Consider the following 21153-nt stretch of genomic DNA (forward strand, 5'->3'; position numbering starts at 1 on the left):
CCAAATTGAGTGATTCAAATTGGGTTAGAAAGTAGACATCAAGGGATACTTAGGGTAGAAACATGTTTTAAAAATATTAACTTTTGGTCCCTCAAAACATGACTGTCCCGACTGTTTCTCCAGAAATTTCATCAAGCCCGCAAGCCAAAAAAAATGATATTCAAGCATTTTTTCAAATTGGTGATAAAAATGAATATGAATGTTTGTAGAACTATTATTTCTATTATAATTCATCTACATACATAAATGAGTTGAAACATTTATCACCGATGTTGATTTCGATAGCGTGTTGTAACAAAAAACAACTAGTTTTACATAAAAAAACAAAATGCATTTATTTATTCCCTTATTTATTTTATTTTCTACACTTACTATTTTGATTTGAAAAATGAATATGACTACGTATATGAGTACTTCCAGTGGAGCCATCTTCGAAATAGGGCTTCATGTAAGCACAAACCCAAATTCAAAAAATGCATATTGATAAAAATTAGGGTATGAGAAGCCAACTTCCCTTGAAAAAATGGTGTCAAAAATTGTTGAAGTATGGAGTGATGTTGCAAACAAATGATGGAGTGAAACCAGTCTTCAATGTATTCGTTACCTTCTTGATTTCCCATAGCCATCATACCATGAAGTTCTTGAACTTTTAAAATGACTTGTTGATGCATACTAAAAGAAACCTCATTTTTTCCCATAACTTCTACAATTTTTGAATTTGAAACATTCTGAATCTCATTGTAAGTTTTTTCAAATGGCGCATGTGAGATAGAATGGGTGGGAAGGGTGGGTAAATTTTGCAGTTCAACATTGTAAGCATGTTGTACTGGTTTATTGTGGTGAGGGTGTGGAATTAGTTGAGCAGGAAATTCAAAAGTAGAAATGTGAGCCATTTCTTACCATAATAGAAGATGTTCTTCATGTGTTCTTCGAAGCTCCTTCTTCAAATGTTCCTGTCAATTAGTTAGTGAAATGGGTGGTGTTTACATCACCACTTGAGTGAAATCATGTGATTCATTTTTCAAAATTTCTATTTTTTCCTAGTCATTCACACAAAAATTCAAACATCTATTTCTACTCTAGGTTCTTTAACAGTTCTGTTGGAAAGTGGGCGGGGGAGCAGGGCTTCTACATGCTCCGTATGCAGGTTCTAACCTTCCATTTTTAATACCCAATTCTTTCCTAACAGGCACTCATCAGATGCACACTACTCTTTAAAAATGGCTACACTCCCCCGACAACGGCGCCAAAATGTTGAGCGATAAAAAGGTGTCTTTTTAACTCCTATTTATCTTCACATTAATTGTCAACCTAGGGACGACTTGTTATTTCAAGAGTGTACTCAGTCTGAGGCGGCTATTTACTCAATGTTTTGTAGTATAGTGCTTAAAATCCAAAAGTAAATGAAAGCTGGAAATAAAATCTACTTACAATTAAAATAAACTTATCACTTTGAAACTTAAATCATGCATTCAGGAAACCACAACAATTTATCAGTCAAGGGTACAATAGCAGTAACTCATCCCTTCGTAAAATGGTGTAGCTGAAGATAATCAAGGAATAGATCGTCAATCTGATAACTAGACAACAAATGTCAATGCCCACTACAGTTTCAGATCGTTCTTCACACCAAAGCAAAGATAATGTGAATAACATGAAATGGAACAGCAGCTAGGAAATGTAACGACAACTAATTCTTATAAACAACACCACCTTAATCTACAAAAATAAGTGCAGCAAGTGTATCCTACAGAAATGAGATAGCAATCTTTACTTTACTCTAAGAATAAATCAAACAACACACGGAAATAGAATAGCATTGACTAATGATGGAATATGTAACAACACTGGAAAGTTCAAATATAAATATATAGTAACTTAACACACGACACACCTCAATAGTAATTTGATCTTGGTAATCCAATCGTCAGCCTTAGTTATAAACAATACGACTGTATTTTAGAATGGAACAACAATGTTCATAGATTCAACAATCGCAAGGAAATATAATCTCTAAGATGAATTCATTAATACCAATGGTCAAGTGTTACAACACAGACATTCCATAATTGGACAGTAATGGTATCCTGTAAAAGCCAGTTATATCAGCACTTAAATAAACAGTAATGCGTTGCAGAGTTATGTTGTCTCTGTCTCAGGAAATGGTATCACTTAACAGATCAAACGTAACAGAGCTGTGATGTAAAATAACAAAGCATACCAGATTACCAAATAAAGCTGATAATGAAAACCACGCATGAACTACAGATATAATATACAACAATAGCAAAATCCACTAGAGGCTTGGCCCTTAGCCGCCAGCGGATGCTGTTGGGCTACTTTATATAAGGTGAATGAATAGAAACTCCCAAATCATATATTAATCATTAAATTGTGAAATCATTACAACAACAAAAGCTTGAGAATTACAATGGTAATGCAGCAATCTCCTTCTCCTCCTATTCTATCCTATCATGAATAATCCATCATCATTCTTGAATCTCCAATTCTAAATCCTCAATTCTCCATTTCCATCTCCGAGCTCTGTTTTCATTTAAATAGAGAGAGATCAGAGAGAAGTTACAACAAAGATAATTACAACATGATTTCTATTACAAAATTGGATTGTTTCCAACCAATTGATGAATAAGAAAATATATTTCAATTCATCTTTCAACAAGAGCAAGGTGAATTTGGCTTTGCAGCTGAGATTTGGGAAACAGCCACACAACAAATCTGAGAAAATCATGCTCAAAGAACCTTGTGTTTCTCTCAATACAAGTCGAATTTAGGCAAACCATTCCTCTTCAAAGTTAATTTGGTCCATTCTGGACAAAACCCATGTTCCGAATTTTCCTGATTCTTCTTCATTTGCCCAGAATATCAACCGCAAAACTGTCACTTCTTATTCCAGCGAATTGTTGTGTTTGCACTTTTAATGATCAAATCTTCAATCTGGAAATTGTATTGGATGCTAAAAATGGTGAACAATGTTACAACCAATTTATTAAAACTATCATTGATAAAATCATGCATAATCATCAATTTATTATAAATAAAGGAGAATAAATAACATTTGTTCATAAGAGCATAAATCATCATAAAATGGATTTATATAATAAATTATAATAAATGACATGATGAAGAATAGTAGAAATGGGTGGAATAAGCGTTCAAAAGTGATAATAATAATGGCATATTAACGGCCCAACACATACTATTGTATGTTCCAATTTATTTCACTCTTGTTGCTAATTCTTGCAGTCGGTTTCAATCACCCAACTAGGAATTTCATGCTTCTTGTACCAAGCATATAAATTACATTAGATTCAAAATAAATTGAAATAACTTCAAATCATACCTCATTGGTAACTATCAATAAGGTACACTTGCAATCCTATTTTCTTTATGTCATGGCAAGTCAAACTAGCATCTTTGATCAAATCATCATGTATAACATATCACATCAAGGTAGCTCGAAACACAACCATCATAGATCAAATTCATAAATCAAATGTAACCATCATAAACCAAAATCATAAATCACATGTAATCATCATAGACAAGAATATTAAACCACATGCATAATAAACTGAAATAAAATATTGATACTTATCCTTTAATCAATCCTTGGCTTCCATCTTTGTCCTTATTTCGTACGTAGTCTTGATTGGTTGTCGCACCCAAAAAACACCTAGTGCCTTCTCCTTAACTATGTGCACACACACATAGTTTACATCCCACACATACAACCACACACAACATACCACACCATGAAATACATGCATCTACACCTAGTGTACAACACAACACAATATATACTCCTATGTTTGGTGTATGACACAACACAATAGGTATATGTACAAAATGTACATCACAAGAATTGCATCTGCACACAACGTGCGACACCTCAAAATTCATACACATACACTCGATATACAACACAACTCATACATCTATACCTGATGTACAACACCACACAATACATGTACCTACACCTGGCATACAACACAACAAAATACATGTACTACACAAAGTACAACACAAGGAATACACATGTCACAATACCACGACTACACAATGCACATACATAGTACCACATACCCGCAACACATCATGTGTGACATGCACATAATAATGCATGTATACCAATACCATATCTACAACATATACACAGTACCACATGTACACCGCACCACCTGAACAACTTGTGCATAGCATCACATGTACATGGCACCACCTGCACAACATGTACACAATGCCACATGTACACTGCACCACCTATACAATGTGCACACAATACCACATGCACATAGTACCACATGCATGACATGTACATGATACTACATATACATAATGCCACATGCACGACATGCACAAAATACCACTTGTACAATCATGCAGACAACACCATATGTATCTAGCACCATATGTACAACATGCACGCAACCCCACTCGTACATAGCACTGCATATCCAACATGTACATAGCATCATCTATACACAACACTGCATATCCAACAAGCATAGAGCACCATATGCACACACATCGCATATACATCATGCACACAGTACAATATTTATACAACAATGCATATGCAATATTCGCACAACACTATCTATACCATCATGTACATAACATTACATAAACAACATGTACACACACTATATATACACAACACCGCATGTGCACAACATCACATATGCAACATGTACAACATATACAACATATGCACAACACTAGTATCACACATCTAAACCACACTATCTCTACTAGGTAACCATTCTTCCAACGTCTTATCCATGCTTGTCCTAGCATGCCGCAGACCACATTGCTCTCATTTCGCTGATGTATCCCTCAAGTTACCTGCCCATAGAATATACGTAATATAATCACATAATATCAACTCATAACCACATGATACTAACCTCATAAATCTGTTAGAATACTCCTCCCAATTGGTTCCTCGTAAGACCCAAAACCTCTTCACGTCATTCACCTGTGTAAGCAATCATTCCTCAACAAGAATGATTCCTAACGACCATGTCAAATAGTGACATACATACATACATACATACATACATATGTACATATATACAGTAGCATAAAATAATCATGATCCCTGATGACCTTGTTAGACACGACATACATACATACATACATACATGTATACATATATAAACATCAACATAATCATGATCATAACATAATTACCAGATAACATAAGGCTAGGTTAAGAGAACTTCCTTATTTGTGCACAACATGCACAACATTGAGAACCACTGTTCCAAACTTTTTCAAACCATCTAACACCTCAGGTTCATTTACTTTACCTTTTATGGTTACCCTTCTCATGTTTGTACTGCCACCGTCCATTTACCATAACGGACCAAACTAGTGCTACTAACAGTCGTAGTCTTACCTTCCGCTACGCTTACTCATGCACCGAGATTCATCTGAATTTTACATTACCTTTTGGGTACCACACAACTCTCCCCGAGCTCCATTAAATTTCTTCTTTCCCAAACCAATTCCAAATTCTCAACACATAAAAGGAAAGACAACCAACAAACAAGAAGAAGACCACAAAAACCCATAACAATATGAAAATACAACAAAGTGGCAAGGCCTTGCACTAGACATAGAAAAACAACAAATCATTATGAACAAATCACAAAAGACCAAAAGCACAAGGCTAGCAACAAACACCATGACGCAATACCCATTGTTCCCAAGGAAACTCAAGTAGAGCCTTCTTCAAGATTTCATGGAAACCTCTCTTTCCATGCAACTCCTTGCATCATATTGCCATCAACACATAATTGTTAGTGCATAAATAAACATGACAATACACTGGTTACCATACCTTGTTGTGCTAAGCACATTGCTTGCAACTAAACACATTCACACCATCTCTCAAGGAACTCCAATTCCCTTGATAGATCCACCTGCAACTAGAGAATGACTAATATACTTGTCAAGTACATGTTCATGACTATAATACATATCCACATAATGTTAGACAAAATCAAGGTTAAGAAGACTTACTATATGTGAGACATTTATTCGTTTGGAATTAGGGTTTCCAAACATAGCTAAAGTGTTGGAAATAATACTAAGAGGGGGGGTGAATCAGTATTATCTAATCAATATAACTTTTACATTTCATACTCAGATTCATATACGCTAACCCGCATGTACACGCAAATGTGTGTAATGCAACTAGCGTATATCCTGTAAACTTATGATTTAGTTAATCCTTCATATGTTGATCTTTAATTAGTTCATCAGAACTTCGTTAACCATATAAGCAGTAAACAAGTGTAGTTAAACAGAACAAATCATCACACATAAGAGACACACATGAACACCATGATGTAAGGTGGAAACCCAATGCGGGACAAAAACCACCTGCTGTTGTTTTCTTTAAGATAAGAAAAACCTGTTTACAACCTTGTACTAGTGCAGACTCATACTAGCACGTAGGCACCCACCTGCAGAAGGCTACAACCTTCTCTCGTTCTCTAGCTACCACTGGAAGGGAGCTACAAACCCCTAGCTCTTGTACTAGCCGATCCATTTACTAGTACGTAGGCACCAGCCTACTGAAGGCTCCAAACTTCACTCGTTTTCTAGCTGCTACTCGAAGGGAGCTCCAACCCCCTAGCTATTGAACTAGAAAATATGTTTACCAATACGTAGGCACCGGCCTACAGAAGGCTACGACCTTCTCTTCTTCCTCCAGGGACCACGTTTCATAAATTTTCAGACTAGATACACCTGGATCACAACACCATAATATGAAGGCCACGTTTCATCCAATTTTCATACTGGACCCATCAACAACATTGAAGCACAAAATCAATCACAACCATCAACTACCCATACATCATTAATCTCTGAATCACCCAACACTGAATCACTGAAACTTGTCACCAAAACACAGTCACTAGAACATAGAGCAGAATCCAAAACTCTGCAACAACAACCAGATCTAACTACAACATCAAATATCATACTTCATACTGTATACGCGACTCTGATGAGCCAAACCTACGTGTATACACGCTTTTACCAAAACGAACCCGTGTACAAATCTACAAATATTTACTCATAACTTTGTAGCTACTCCAGACATCAGACATACCCATATCATAACATTTATACAATAAATATGCATCAGTAAATTGGATCTAAACTATCCATGATCAAACCACATAATACATTTCAAGCCTTAAGATCCCGATCCATCATCCATCATCATCCACATAGGCGCATCCTTGGTTCAGATCAAGCAAAGCATCACAAACCCATAACCAACATACTGGATCTCACACTTCATCAGTTATTTAATACTTGCACCACTTGCACACCTTGGCCTAATGATCTTCTCCTCCTTATATAAGTTTAGGCCTCTCTCAATACCATGGTCCAAAACCATGTATAACCAATACCTTGGACCCAATACCTTGGGTCAATACTTTAGACCAAATACCATGGGCCAATACCATGGACCAAATACCACAGACTAGAACTTAGTTTTCCAACATGTATGTACCTTTCCTTCTGTGAAAGTGCGTGTGTATGCCATATGCTCCTTTTGGTCTGCTAACTCGTGTGTATACGCACCTTTGTCACGTCGAACCTATGTATACCTCTCTCTAATCATTAATTCTTTGCTATTGACCTACTGCACTATGATCTACCATCTGAGTGAGTTGCCATCAAGGACAACACCTGTATCATATCTGTATCATAATTCCAACAATCTCCCCCTTTGGATTTGATGGCAAAAACCACACCAAGTCACTCTCCCCCTTTGACATCAAGGGCAAAGGGCAGACCAAGATATTCTCTCCCTTTGATATATATTATGTTGTCCATACTCCCCCTGAGTAAATGATCAAATATCTGATTGAACTCCCCCTTTGTACATGCCAAGATGTACCAATCTGTCCATGCTCCCCCTGAGCACATGCAGAGTCTACAAAAATATTTTTTTCAAAAGAATAACATGACTCTACAACTCAACTAAGTGAGTATGACCTTCCTATCATCAATGACTCATACATACATCAATCTCCCAACCAAGTGGGGATGCACCATTTTGACTCATCCACCCAATTAAGTGGGGATATACGAAATGTTTATACATGACTGAAAATAGAAATCATTACATCATCCATCCCATGCATAGTGGGGTAAAAAATTACATCATATGACTCATGGGTCTTTAACAAATATACATGACATTTTAACAAAGATCAAAGACCTAAACAAGACCATGATAGTTATCAGCAACTATCATACACCATATGATCTGCACCATAAGCCTCTCTCAGCAACATCAACAACTTGTAATCTGCAATACCATTCTCTTTTCCAACCAACAATAATATGCCACTTAAGTGATCATCCATGAATCTGATTTGAATAGTAAGATGTATCATGAGCATCATCACCAAGGAATTTTAACCATGATGCAAACAATGCATTATTCTAACCATATGCTTCCCTCTGAACCATATGTCCACACATCATCAGTAGATTGTAACCATTATCAAATAGAAATAATTGATTGAATCATATCATACCCTTTTTCCTAAGTCTGTCCCACTGCTTTTCCTCAAACCAACATATACGCGACTGTGCAGCTTTGAACTCGTGTATATACATAACTTGCCATTATGAAACTTGTGTATGAGATTTAGAACACTGAGGTTCCACACTTTCAGCTCTCTCTGAGTCTGTCATGTCTATATACTCTGCTATGCCACATCTTTCTGACTATACTTCCTTCTTCTTTCATATATTCAATTGTGATGATGTTTTCTCATTTTGGTATGGTGCCCAAAATCTTCTCCTACATTCCTTTGCTATATGTTGAAGCTTTTTACATGCATAGCATCTTACATGTTTCATATTTCTTCTATAGCAATCAACAGCTTTGTGACCAAACATATTGCAAAAAAAACAATATCCCTCAAAGTACCTAGAAAGTGATGATATTTCTGTGTGACGGTCTTGAACCATTCTTCTTCTGCATCTGGCTGCAACATGTCCAAGATTACGACATACATAACATTAAACATTATTCATTGAAGGAAATAACCATCTATCACTTCCACAGTTAGGAGCAAAAGATTTTCTTTGAAGAATTTTTTTCCTTGGTTGTTGATGGAGTTGACCTCTTATCTCCTTATTGAGCATTTCTGGTTTTGCATTAGAGTTTCCTACCTCACCCTATGAGCTAGATTCACCTTCAACATATTCATAAAAACCAAGACTAGTTTTGATAGCAGGGGATCTTTGACTACTAAGAATATCATCCAAAATCTTAGTACTATCTTGAAATCGTAACAGTTTATCCTTTTCTTCTAATTTACCTTTTAAGATATTTACCTCAACCTGATATTGCTCTTCCTTTTCCAGATGTTGCTTCTTCAAGATTTCTGCAGCCTTTCTTCCTTCTTCCACTTGTTGCTTTAGTTTGAGGATCTCATTTTCTTGTTCTTCATTCCGCTTCTACATCATTTGATGTACTCTGAAGGCACACTCTTTCAAGCTGATAACTTCTTCTTTGAGGGCATTCTCCTTTTTGTTAAATAGATCTTGTTGATTTATGATTTTATCTAATGCTTCATTTTCTTGCTCTTCTTGAGGTGATTTGGAATCTGAATCCTTGCCTGCATCTGACGGCCAATTATCTCTTCTGTTATCCCCGTTCCTTTGAGTTGTGTTCTTCTTCTGACGCACTTTCTTTCCCATTGTTTTACGGATCTCCTTCAAGCGATCAAGCTTATACCAAAGGACCTGCTTTGATTCCAATTGTTGGAGATAATACTGAGGGGGGGGGGATGAATCAGTGTTATCTAATCAATATAACTTTTACATTTCATACTCAGATTCATATACGCTACTTCAGTTAAGGTAACCCACGTGTACATGCAACTGTGATTAATGCAACTAGTGTATATCGTGTAAACTTATGATTTAGTTAATCCTTCATATGTTGATCTTTAATTAGTGCATCAGAACTTCATTAACCATATAAGCAATAAACAAGTGTAGTTAAACAGAACAGATCGTCACACATGAACACCATGATGTAAGGTGGAAACCCTATGGGGGACAAAAACCACCTGTTGCTGTTTTCTTTAAGATAAGAAATACCTGTTTACAATCTTGTACTGGCGCAGACTCATACCAGCATGTAGGCACCCACCTGCAAGAGGCTACAACCTTCTGTCATTCTCGAGCTACCATTGGAAGTGAGCTACAACCCCCTAGCTATTGTACTAGCTGATCCGTTTACTAGTACATAGGCGCCAGCCTACTGAAGGCTCCAACCTTCACTCGTTTTCCAACTGCTACTAGAAGGGAGCTCTAACCCCATGGCTCTTGAATTGGTGGATATGTTTACCAGTACATAGGCACCAACCTACAGAAGGCTACGACCTTCTCTTCTTCCTCCAGGGACCACGTTTCATAAATTTTCAGAATGGATACACCTGGATCACAACACCATAATATGAAGGCCACGTTTCATCCAATTTTCATACTAGACCCATCAACAACATTGAAGCACAAAATTAATCACAACCATAAACAACACCTACATCATTAATCTCTGAATCACCCAACACTGAATCACTAAAACCTGTCACCAAAACACAGTCACCAGAACACAGAACTTAACCCAGAACTCTGCAACAACAACCGTATCTAATTGCAACATCAAATATCATACTTCATACTGTATACACGACTCTAATGAGTTGAACCTGCGTGTATACATGCTTTTACCAAAGCAAACCCGTGTACAGATATGCAAATATTTACTCGTAACTTTGTAGCTACCCCAGACATCAGACATACCCAAATCATAACATTTATACAATAAATATGCATCAGTAAATTATATCTAAACTATCCATGATCAAACCACATAATACATTTCAAGCCTTAAGATCCTGATCCATCGTCCATCATCATCCACATAGGTGCATCCTTGGTTCAGATCAAGCAAAGCATCACAAACCCATAACCAGTATACTGGATCTCACACTTCATCAAATATTCAATACTTGCACCACTTGCAAACCTTTGCCTAATGATCTTCTCCTCCTTATATAGATTTAGGCCTCTCTCAATACCATGGTCCAAAACCACGTAGAACCAATACCTTGGACACAATACCTGGGGTCAATACCTCGGACCAAATATCATGGACCAATACCATGGACCAAAATACCATGGATCAAATACCACGGACCAAAACTTAGTTTTCCAACATGTACACACCTTTCCTTCTGTGAAAGTGCGTGTGTATGCCATACACTCCCTTTGGTCTACTAACCCACGTGTATACGCGCCTTTGTTACGCTGAACTTGCGCATACCTCTCTCTGATCATTAATTCATTGCTATTGACTTGCTGCACTATGATTTGCCATCTAAGTGAGTTGCCATCAAGGACAACACCTGTATCATACCTGTATCATAATGCCAACACAAAGGAATTCTTTTCCAATTCCTTTCTTTTACCGTTTTTACCTTGTTGCAATCAAGGCTTACTATGTACTGTCACATCCACCAACTGCTAATTATATAAACATATCAACTATTACCTTTTCATACTAATACCAAGCATGTTTCCTGCAACTGTTTAACCATGTCAATAATATGCTCCAAATATCAAGACAATCATATCTATCAATTTGAAATCAACCTTTACAAACAATCATGTCATAATCCATATTCAACTCATAGTTGTTGGACATAATGCTACAACTGTCACCTACTATACTCAAGTACATATCAATTGTATCAACACATATGTTTTAGTACAATTATCTCAAAACAAGATCATTGAAACACATACTCATATTGTGCAACTCATCAAACATTTAACCAACTTGCAAACATACCATGTTAAATAAATATACTAGATGAAATAATAGACACCAAACACTCAACACGAAATAGACAACATAATCAAGAATGAAGCACCAAGTATACTGGATAAGAAAACTCATACCTTGGTGCACCTCAAGGGAGTCTATCTTGTCCACAAAATCGATCCAGATTAGCACAATATAACTTCACAACCTATCAACTAAAACATAAATAAAATCATGACATCCATAACAATCACTAACTAACATGTTCACATCCTAAACTCATAAACAATTTTCATTTATGCATAGCAATGACATATGTATGATTAGTGTAGATTAGTACAACACAATGCAACACAATAAGTCGACTCATACCTAAATATTGTAACCCTAACCATATGCATAGGCCAATCCAATTTAGGATGATACATATAACATGAAGATTTAAATGTTATAAGCCTAATCATCAAGTTATCTAACATAGAACAATAATACCAATGCATACAACCACATGTTAGTATCATTCTTAACCATCCAATGCATGTGCATATGACTATACTAATCAACTATCATCTATTATGTATGTAACCATAACATCAAAAGACATGTACATAAGCCTAATGTATACAAACCTAATGAATATAACAATCCTTAACTTACATACCTGCATGCTAAACATGCAATACTTGTATGATGATCTGTCTTATCCCAAAGTCTAGTGTTGTGACATCATTATGATGATTTGCATATCTTACTCTATCTTAGCCAACACATTAGCATCATAACAACCAATAGCTGCATAATGACCTTAATTAGATACCATGACTTCACAAGGCATGTTTTACCTACTATTCATGCATAACTATAACCAAGACCATGCATGCATAAAAACTTCATAATCAACCATACACACATGAAGACATACTCCACTACAACACCTTCAACCTTCACATGGCAACATCACTACAACCATGATCAACACCATGTAAATGCAACAAGAACATGGAATACATGCATAAGGAACACATATGTAACCAATCATGAAAGCATGATCAACACACAACCCAAGGAGAGTGCAACCATGCTTTGATACCACTCTGTAACACCCTCCTCCCACATCTACCCAAACAACTAGCCAGTTGGGGTAAACATGTGACAATAGACCACTATTATAAGACTCAAACTCCTAGGTAACCTTAAGGAAATGGAGTAAAAAAAAGAAGCCCTTACAGACCTCCCTCGGGCAATTGAAGACCCCCAAGAGCTAATCCACCACTCCAGGTGCCCAACCCCTGAGTTAACCTAGAATTTAAATGAACTAAACCCAAAGTCACTCCCATGACAAGGCATGCATGTGACTGGAACCCTATAGTCACTCCCAAAATGCTTGCAAGGGAGAGACTGCAGTATTTTTCAGCTAGTTTTGTGCTAGAGATTGCAAGATTTAAGCCACTTTTTCAGGGCTACTCTCCAAACCAATGTCTAGAACTTGATGAGACTTTCCAAGACAATAAATGACACTAAGGAAAAGCCTATAACACAAAACTTGATCAAGGGCTTGACCTAGCCAAGCCTAACCATGATAAACATTTCGTCAAACACCTAGTAAATATGCAACCTATAGGTGTAAATAATAGATATGTGCATAACGGTCTCTTACTTATCTGAGATTCACCATGAACAATTTTTTCCTTATCACTTTAACTGCCATTCCATCCATTAGGTCATAGATGCACTATTCATTCATTTACAAGTAAAAACATAATGAGAGCCATAGATAACTGCTGTCATAAAACATATGCATAACCAACATAATAGGGACAGAAATATCAATGAAATCACAACCATATACACCACATATAATCCATCATAATACTCATAGAAATACCAGGAGAAATAACCTTTCATTAATGATGCAAAATCCAAATCTGGGATGGGACTTCCACATTCCACCTGATCGTAGAAATGGCTGAGCCAAATCTCCCTTCAGCCATTCACCCCATGCCATATTCCAAGAATGAATGTGGGATCTCATAGAACACATCAATCAAAACTTATCTAGTGATTCTAGATTGCATCCACCTCAACCCATCAAACAACGATTCCACCTCACAGCCAGACATCATAGAAAAATCATCTGATTGGTCTCTATACTAGCCTTCTAGGGCTCTGGAGTATTTTTTCCAACCCAGCTCCCAAGACTATTAACTCAACCCATGGCTTCCACCAGGCTCCAGAGCATTTGTCCAACCAAGGCTTCCAAGTCTAGTAACTCAACCCACATCATTTTCTGGGATGCCAGAGCGTCTTTCCAAATAGGGCTTCCAGAAGTAGTAATTCAACCCACCAAGGGCTTCCAGAGCATTTGTAAAACCAAGGATTCCTAGACTAATAACTCAACCCAAGTTTTTACAGGGATTCCAGAGTGTTTGTCCAACCAATGATTCCAGAACTAGTAACTCAAACCAAGCTGTTACAGGGCTTCCAGAATGTTTTCCCAACCAAGGCTTCCAAGAACCAATAACTCAACCCAAGTTAAAGGAAACATGAGAACCAACCAGCAAAACAAATAAATAAACCCACAACACCATGGCTATCTAGGAAATGTTAAGGCTACAAAAATTGAATGTCAATCTAGGTAATCCTCCATGTCAGTGATAGATCATGACCAATGAACTACATGCATGTGCCATGCATGCCAAAACTAGTGAGGAAAACACACACGCAACTGGGTACCTTCAAGAAAAATTTGATGTAGCTATTGATCCTAATGTTCTCTTGCACTTTCCTACACTTCCTTTGCCTTCTTGATCCAAGACTCCAATTGTTCCACACTCTCCAAGAGTGCTCCAAGAAAAATCTAAGTATCCAAGAGTATGAGAGAGAATAGAATACAAGAGAGCTCCACCAAAACCTGTTAAAATCTCACCAACTGATCCTCAGAAGCCTTTTTATTAATAAGCCCTCTATTTTCTTCACCTTTCATTATTTTCTTTCAATTTCCTCCTCACATGCAACCTATGACCTTTCACCTTCATTTTCTCCTAATTTCCCTTATTTTGATAAATAAAATGCCAATTAATGCCTCATGCCTTTCCAAAGCCTTTGCCATTTCCTTTTCCAATTTCCTTAGCCATAATTAACTGAAGCAACACCCATTAGGATTTTTCCCCCGCCGTTCACCTTGGAATATGTGTCCCATCACCGTGGCCATATATATGTTTTACATGAAATTTTCACTAGGTTTGTTACACTAGTGATGTGGCATATCAAAACTCATGACATAACTTGACATGAAACTACTGACATGGATTGGATTGTTGATGTGGCAATGTCAAGTCACTGTTGCTTCTAAGTTCTAGATGTGTTCTTAGACATGCTTTCTCTTCTCCTCTGCATAGCTTGATGATGTGGGCTCTTCAATGATCTTCAGTCTTGGGAGGTGGTTGCAAACTTGTGTCCCTTTGCTTGCTCTTGATAGGTATGCTTGTAAGTTAAGAGACAAATGAGTCTTTAGGCATGCTTCTCTCCTTCTTCTCCTTCTTCATCATCTTGCCATGACTTGATAGTGTATCTATTCTTGAAATTCACTCATGATGGGACGACATCAATCCAAAAAATCCCTAGTATAAGATGATGCATTGTTATCCATGAAATGAGCTAGGGGCAAGTCACGGGCCGGGAGGAAGGGCTTATGAATTGTGCATTGGACAATTCTAGCTGACAGGGAGAGAGCTTGATCACTGAGATTACGTAGAGCATAGCTCAAGCTTAACTGAGGAACTTTTATGCACAGTCCTCACTAAGGAGAAAAATTGCACAGTGCCCACTAAGGGTGAGGATTATGCAATTCGATTAGGAAGCTTCTGCTGCTAGATCAGGCCCTGGGAGGATTATTTTGCATAGTTTTGAGAGGCAAGGGGGACTGGACATTGAAGAGGTTTGAAGGTAAAATCTATGCAGCTTCTCAGGACAGTGAGATCTGGTTGAAGGAAGTACACTAGATGAAACATCTTCTTAGTTTCTAGAGGCTAAGGGAGGTTGGGCTCTTTGCATATTGTGGGGTTCGTGAAGGTATGGGAAAAGCTTGAGGACTTAAAGTGCAAAGTGCGAAGTTCAAGGAAGACTCTAGCGCACAACTGCACAATTCTGGGGGTTAGGGAAAGGTGTTGGACTCTGGAATTGGGAAAAACCATAGCCCTGAAGGAGACTGACTGTGCAATGCACGGTTCTAGTAAGAAATGTCACATCGATGAGCATTGATACTGCACAGCTAAGTCAGGGCCTGATTAAGCTAAGTTTCCCGATCAGGAATATTTTTTGAAAATGGTTGTGTGGGAAGGGGGTTGGACTCATGATGAGCTTGAATTATGATCACAAACTTAGAATACCTTGATGACATGAAAACATAGACCATCAGAACAAACAAAACAAAGCATTCCCCTCTGTGTGACTGTCTCATGAATAAATACAAGTGTAACACTTAAGATAGACTTTCGGATGACCGAGATGACTCTTGTACAAAAACATTCAAGACTTTGTTTATTAGTGCAATATATTTACATGGTTAGGATAACTCATTTACACAAAAACCAACCTTTGAAACCACCAAAAAATGCTCACACGCATTACATAACAATAAAGGTTGTCAAAACACAACAAGCAATCCAACAATCAAAAGGAGCCAAAGAACTTCAAGAAATATCATGGGATGAGGTTGAGTGTTTTCAACAATCAAGGAAAAGACTAAGGGAGGCTCCAAAATTTGAGTGCAAGCCAAAATTTTGGAGCATGTTGCAGCAACTACAACACTTGGCGACACACTAGTTGAATTCCAAGTTCTCTATCTTGGTTAGTTTCTTATGTGCAGGGCCTTAGTTTCTCAGGGAGTATTGATTCATCATGTATATTATTTTGTCCTTCCCACATACGCCATGGGCAGACATGGTTCCCTCTATACCTTCTGAGTTTAACACAACATAGGATTCAGCGTAATCATAATGTTTCGAATTGAGAAGTGTAGTTTAGCTAGCAAGCTGAAGATTTTCAAAGTATATTTTTTCGTCTCTGGTTTTGCTCCACTGCTAGCAACCCTGGACAGTACCCCGACAGAGTCACGAACGAACACAAACATTTCTCCGCTTCCAACGAGCCTGTACAGTACCTTGGCGGAGATGCTTGCTTCACCTCTCTGTGCAGGAAGCCTTATCTTCTTTCTCCTTTATTTATTTATTCAAAGAGAAATGTGCATCAACGCATTTATTTTGGGGCGGAAGAGGGGTCCCAACTTATTGAGAGCAGAAGAGGTTGTTCCTTTGAAGACAAATATAAATACCTCTGATTTAGGTTTTTTCATTTCGATTTTCGCTTTCTCCATTTCTACTAATTGGATAAGCTTGGAAACACCGGCAGAAAATCTGAGTATAGGCATGAGGTTTCTGGACTAGCCATGGGTTCATGGTTGGACCAAAATTCTCCTTATGGATGGATCGTATTTTCCATCGAGACTTCATCAGCCAAAATATGTAACCAATATAAGGAATTTGGATAGAAGGCTAGCCAAATTCTGGAGTGTCACAAGACTCTTTAGACTTCAGCCACACACACACTTAGAATCTGCATAATTAATTCTGCATCCAACGAGTACCCATTATGCATACTTTTGAGAAGGCCCACATTGACAAAAATTGAAGATACATTAAAATAGCGTGTTGAACACACTTTTTTAATATACCTTCAATTTTATTAATGTGGGTCTTCTCAAAAGTATGCATAATGGGTACTCACTTGATGAAGAATTTAATTCCACATCAACGAGTGTATACACTTGAAATTTGAGTAAACCTATAAGGAGATAAGCCAAAAATACAATTAAAAAAATAGTTTTCTTATTTTTCCTCCAAAGTTCGTAGCTCGTATTTTATTATTTTAACTATTATTTTATTATTTTTCCTTAGCAGGCCACTTTTAGGATGAAAATTCCTCTAATTGATAGTGTGGGGCGCAGCCCCAAATCTTCATTGAAAATATTTCTTTAAGTCTTGGTCATTAGCAGGGAGAGAGTCGATATTCACGTCAAGTGATTGAAGACGATACATGTGTTGGCTAAGATTCTCGTGAACTGTGTATGGATCAATCTACAAGGACTGAAACTTAGTGTTTTTCTTTGTCCTCATGGGCTTTATCTCACTTTAAGAATAATTCACACACACTAAAGCTATTTTTCCCTGCAGATTTTCTATCAAACCAACTCTTGATACAACTCTAGTGGAGTAAGAATTTTTCTTTAGCTTTCAACATTTCTTCCTATAGCATGTGCAGAGTGTCCATCCTACGTTGAACTAAAATACATGGTTTGCCTTGGGACTCTTGGGACAGTTGGAGAGCAGGAAAGTAGATGCTCGGTTAGAGGATGGCTTATTTTTTGTACACCGGGAATAAAGGGGAGGTTTTCAGAGAAGGCTTAGGCATGGCTCGGTCAACACATATGGAATTCACCAAAGTAGGGTGCCAATTTCGTTGTTCAGAGAATATTGTATTTTTTATAATACATATGAGGTTCTTGTTCATGGATTCAACAAGACCATTTCCCTATGGATAATAATTAGCATAATGTTTCACGATAATACCATTTCCAATGAAAAATCATAAAGTCTTAATGAGGAAAAGTATGTTACATTGTCAAAAGCAAGTGATGTAGGAGCACCGAACCTAGAGATGATATTTTGCTCTAGAAAGACGATGACTTCCTGATCATTCACCTGTTTTAGCAGAACTGCCTTTTTCCACCACGTGAAATAGTCTATAGCAATTTGGATATAGCGGTGTTGCTTTCATGACTGCGGGAAAATTTCCCCAAGGATATCTAAGCCCCACTGTTGAAAAGGTTCTTCTACTGCAACGGGCTACAGCGGGGCTATTAACTTATGATTTTTGTGGCACACCTTTGACATACCAGACACTTGCAGGCATAAGCATGAGCATATCTGAATAATCTAGGCTAGTAAAAGCTAGCTTGGATAACCTTATGTGTTGTAGTGTTGCCTGTGAATTTTCCTTCGACTAGTCCTTCATGGAGATCATGTACAATATTTTCTAAATCGTGTGCCTCCAAACACATGAGCAGTACTCCATTGTGGTGCTTCTTGAATAAAACATCATGCACCAACTGACATGAGAATTTTTGAGTCAGAGTGCACTTTGTAGATTTTAACCCTCTACAGAAATTACCTGCATACAATTTCTAAAACACATAAAATAAACAATGCGAGAGCATAACACATAAAACACATATACATAGAGATTTTCCCCTAGATCCCAAAACTTGGACTACCAACTCGATTTTTCATTATGCTCCTTTCAATGTTATAATACATATTTATACATGTCAAAGCATCCAATACCATGGACAAAAAACCATTGTGTCCCAAACCATGGACCGAAAACCACCGCGTCCAAAAACATGTGCGAAAATCATGCGCAAAACCATAGGTGGGTTCGCCTAACCTAACATAGATTCCAAAAACAAAATTTTCTGGGGTGCTGCCCCAGACCCCATAGATTGGGGTTACCTACACCCCACAAACCCCCTATGAACCCCCCGCTACACAATCGGTGCAACGAAGGGGGGGTTCCACCCCCCCTCTAACCTCCCCGTTAACTACGTGGGCTAGCCATGGAAAGAATATAACACAACCCAACACCCTCTTCTGTTGTGTAGAGAAGTGAGATGGAATGGTTCCATGCTCAAGGTATTGGTGCACATCTGTGTAGCAAGAATCTATGTCTGTAGTGGGGATGACTCGCTCAACATTGTACATCTAATTCCTTTTCTCCCATCCTGCGAGATCTTCTTCTTCCTCTTTTGCGTTTACTACCTCTGTTCCTAACTGGAAAAAACCATGACCCTTAATGTGTGAATTAGCTTGATTTCTAGATCATACTCTTGTAATCCAGTTCGGCCTTGTTTCACCTACCTCTTGCTAAACGAGCAATGATATGACTACTGGGTGTGGAACAAAACTAACACAACAGTTCTTTAGTAGATAGGGTATGAAGTTCTTTACCACCTTGTACACTGCATAAGCCTGCTTGTCCATGGTGGGGTATTTGAGATCTAGTCCTTGCAGACTTGCACTCATGAAGGAGATAGGTCATTCATTGTTCAACTCATCCTTTTGAGTTAGCACAACAACAAGAGAAGTGTCAGAAGAAAAAGCGTAGAGAAAGAAGTCTTTAGTGAAGTCAGGATTATATAACATGGGTGCCTTTTATATAGCTTGTTTGATATAGGAAAACGAACCCCTTTCATTCTTATTCCATTTATAGAGTGCATCCTTCTTGATCATCTCCTATATTGTTTTAACAATCTGACCATAGTCAGAGATGAACTTACAGAGGAAGTTGATCTTCCCCAAGAAAGACTGCATTGATTTCTTATTCACTAGGTGGGAAATCTGCGTGATGGTCCTGACCCTATCTGGGTCTACCTTGATCACAGTTTTAGCAATGATGTGTCCCAAGAGGTTACCTTCGGACATGGCAAAGACACTCTTCTTGGGATTCAAGGATATCCTGTATTTATGGCATCCCTCAAAAATATTCTTCAGATGCTGCAGGTGGTTTGACCTCTGTTTGGAAAATGCTGTCACATCATCAAGGTAGACCATTATGCTTTGTCCAGTAAGACTGCGAAAGGCGATGTCCATTTCACGTTGGAATGTTGCACCAACATTGACTCACCCAAAGGCATTCATCAAATTGCAAATGTGCCCCACTTCATCCTGAAAGTAGTTTTCAATCTATCAGGCTCTACTAGCAAAGCCTGGTTGTAACCTGAGAATCCATCGAGAAAAGAAAACATTTCAATCCTCGATATTGTTTGCAGTATTTTCTCCATGGATGGCATGAATAATTATCCTTATCCTAGGTGTAGTTAAGATTCCATAAATCTACACACATACGGATCTCCCTGGACTTCCTTCTCTCAGGAACCAAGTTTGATACCCACATTGAATGTCACACCTTGTAGATGATCCAAGCATCCAACAATTTTCTTAACTCCTTTTGTATGAGGGGCTCAACCATTGGATGAACTTTCCTCATTTTCTACTCAAATGGATTGGCAACTTCCTTGATCGGTATTACATGCTAGATGATTTGCATGTCATATGTATTGAGTTCATTGTACATCCATGTGAAGACATCACAATACTACTTAAACAAGCGGATGAAGGCTTACCACTCTTGTGGTG

The sequence above is a fragment of the Pinus tabuliformis genome, chromosome 9 (genome assembly GCF_031772625.1).
Source record: "Pinus tabuliformis cultivar Carrire ecotype Pingquan chromosome 9, CPIR1, whole genome shotgun sequence".
Classification (NCBI taxonomy): domain Eukaryota; kingdom Viridiplantae; phylum Streptophyta; class Pinopsida; order Pinales; family Pinaceae; genus Pinus; species Pinus tabuliformis.